Raw genomic sequence first — 3,002 nt, forward strand, 5'->3', positions numbered from 1 at the left:
CTAATTGCCTGGTAAGCTCTGCTAGTTGCTTGGCAAACACCTTGTTTTGGGCTAGAATTGTATCAACATGGTTCAGCTCCATGACTCCCTTAGTGTTGTGCCTTTCTGATGCATAGTAGTACTCATTCTCAGCCACTGTCTCAATCACTTCAATGGCCTCTTCCACAGTCTTTTTCCTGTTCAATGAACCTCCTGATGAATGGTCTACAGCCTTCCTTGATTCATAAGAGAGTCCATCATAGAAGATATGCAATTGCACCTAATCATGGAACATGTCTGGTGGGCATTTCCTTGTCAAGTCCTTGAATCTCTCCCATGCCTCGTAGAAAGTTTCACCATCTTGTTGTCTAAAAGTCTGAACCTCAGATCGAAGCCTATTGACCTTTTGTGGAGGGTAGAAACGTGCCAGAAACTTGCTTTCCACCTCATCCCATGTTGTTAGACTCCCCCTTGGGAATGATTCCAGCCACTTAGCTGCTTTGTCCCTAAGTGAAAATGGGAACAAAAGCAGTTTATAGGCATCTTCCTGGACTCCATTGGACTTCACAGTGTCACAAATTCTCAGGAATTTTGTGAGATGTTTGTTGGGATCTTCATTAGCACTTCCACCAAATGAACAATGATTCTCCACAAGTGATATTAGTTGTGGTTTGAACTCAAAATTGTTGGCCTGAATTGGTGGTTTCTGGATGCTGCTACCACAATTCCCAGAGGTTGGGTTTATGTATGAACTAAGAACCCTCCTCTCAGGAATGGCATTGTTTCCATCAGCTCTCTCATGGTTGTGAACTTCTCTATCCATGTTGAGATCTAAAGCTTCCTCAAAATTGTCCTCAGATTCTCCTTCAGATTCCTCTTCTCCCACTACTCTCTTCCCTCTTGCTTCCCTTCTCAGTCTATGAAGGGTCCTCTCTGGTTCGGTATATGGAGGAGTTGATGTCTCTCCTCTCCTACCTGTCATACAAGAACACAGCAAGGCACAAACAAGTGAAATACTCTTGGTTAATGGAAGAGTATGGTTAGAGCAATTGAGGAATTAATTCAAACAGTTAGTGAGTCAGTGAGTTAGTTGCTTGAATTTAAAGGCATAAAGAAAGAAAGCATGTAACCGAGTGCAAAAATTAAAATTCAACAAGTAACTTGAACAGAATTAACAAAGCAAGAGAAATTGCTCAATCTAGTTAACTTCCAATTTGAGAATTGTCAATCGAAAACCAATCCCCGGCAACGGCGCCATAAACTTGATGCACATAAACTAGTTATGCTACGATTTAGGAAATTGCACGATCGGCAAAATTCCTTCCGGCAAGTGCACCGGTTATCATCAAGTAAAAACTCACAATAGAGTGAGGTCGAATCCCACAAGGATTGGTTGAGTGAGCAATTCGGATTAGAAGTGTGTTCTAGTTGAGCGGAATCAAGATTGAGATGAGTATTGCGGAATGTAAAATTGGCGGGAAAAGTAAATGACAAGAAATTGAAATGGCGGAATCTTAAATTGCATGAATTAAAGAGCAGAAACTAAATTGCTGAAATTAAAAGGGGATGGGGGTGATTGCATTGAGTAGCAGAATGTAAAGAGAAAGTGGAAATCAGAAATGGGGAATTCATTGGGTTATAGGAGATATTGAGATCTCCGAATCAAAACATGTTTATCTCTTCCTCAACCAATGCGTTCATTGAATTTTGCTTGGCAATCTTATATGATTGGATCCCAATCCCTTGGCTCACCAATTCTCTCTAAAAACAAACAAATTCCCAATCCCTTGGTTTAAATGTTCATAAGAAGAGATGATGCTCGATCACTGATTATACCACACAGTTTCATGAACCACAATTTGGTAGGATTACATGTCACAATATCCATCCAAACCCCAATCCAATTCACTGTGAGAAAGCTTCTCTAGCATGAATCCTCCATTCCTTTCCCAAGGTTCCGAAGGATTCCAAGTATGGGTAGTTTCTTTCCCAAGACAACTACCCAATGGAATTAGATCGAGAAGCTTTCTAACAAAATTCAAGAGAAAAGATTGAAGAAGAAGATAAACTATTATTGATTCATTGAATTACAATAGAGCTCCCTAACCCAATGAAAGGGGGTTTAGTGAGTCATAGCTCTGAATTCAATTACAAAGATATGAAAACTAGCTAAAAGTGAAGGTGCCAAAGTTCCTTCTAACTTAAATTCTATCCTATTTATACACTTTCTATATTGAGCTTCTGTTGTGCTTCTTGGGCTTTGAGGCCTCTCCTTGCTTTCCTTTTGCCTTGGGTTTATGATCCATAATTTTGATGAGGCTGTTGATCCAAATTCTGTAACATTCATTGAGCCAACTTAGTGATAATCAAATAATGACACATGACTCAATAAATTGAGATTTCAAACTCATCAATCCTTCAGGCCCAATCCCATAAACCATGATATTCAATTGGGTTTCATACCAGAATAAGTTTAAGTTAATGTTTGTGCTCAAATACTAACTTAACCACAATATCTTTGGTCCAGAAACCTTTTCCAAGAGTGGCGTTTAAGTTGCAGTTTAAGCTTAAACTGCAGCTTAAACGCCAGACACTTCCAGTGAGGCCTTTTGTAGAAGCACGTTTAAGCTTTAGTTTAAGGTTAAACTGAAGCTTAAACGTGGAAATGGAAGAAGGCAGCCCTGGAGAGTTATGTAGTCGAACACGTTTAAGCTCCAGTTTGAGGTCAAACTGAAGCTTAAACGTGGATATAGGAAGGGCAGCCCTGGAGGTCGAACACGTTTAACCTCCAGTTTAAGGTCAAACTGGAGGTTAAACGTGGAATTGGAAGGAGGCATCCTGGAGGTCGAACACGTTTAACCTCCAGTTTAAGGTTAAACTGGAGGTTAAACGTGGAAGCTTAGAAAGGTAGCCCTGGAGGTGTCGAACACGTTTAAGCTCCAGTTTGAGGTCAAACTGGAGCTTAAACGTGGAAATGGAGAGAGCAACCCTGGAGGAGAGATCTTGGTCGAACACGTTTAAGC

General features: G+C 40.4%; 1 non-coding gene across 1 annotated transcript; it reads left to right on the forward strand.

Annotated features, from left to right (window-relative positions):
* The first annotated feature begins 272 nt into the window (after positions 1–272).
* LOC112724530 (small nucleolar RNA R71) lies at positions 273–376 on the forward strand. The gene has a single exon (XR_003163688.1). It is a non-coding gene; the product is annotated as a small nucleolar RNA R71 (small nucleolar RNA).
* The last annotated feature ends 2,626 nt before the right edge of the window (positions 377–3,002 follow it).

This window comes from Arachis hypogaea, chromosome 11, assembly GCF_003086295.3.
Source record: "Arachis hypogaea cultivar Tifrunner chromosome 11, arahy.Tifrunner.gnm2.J5K5, whole genome shotgun sequence".
Lineage (NCBI taxonomy): Eukaryota > Viridiplantae > Streptophyta > Magnoliopsida > Fabales > Fabaceae > Arachis > Arachis hypogaea.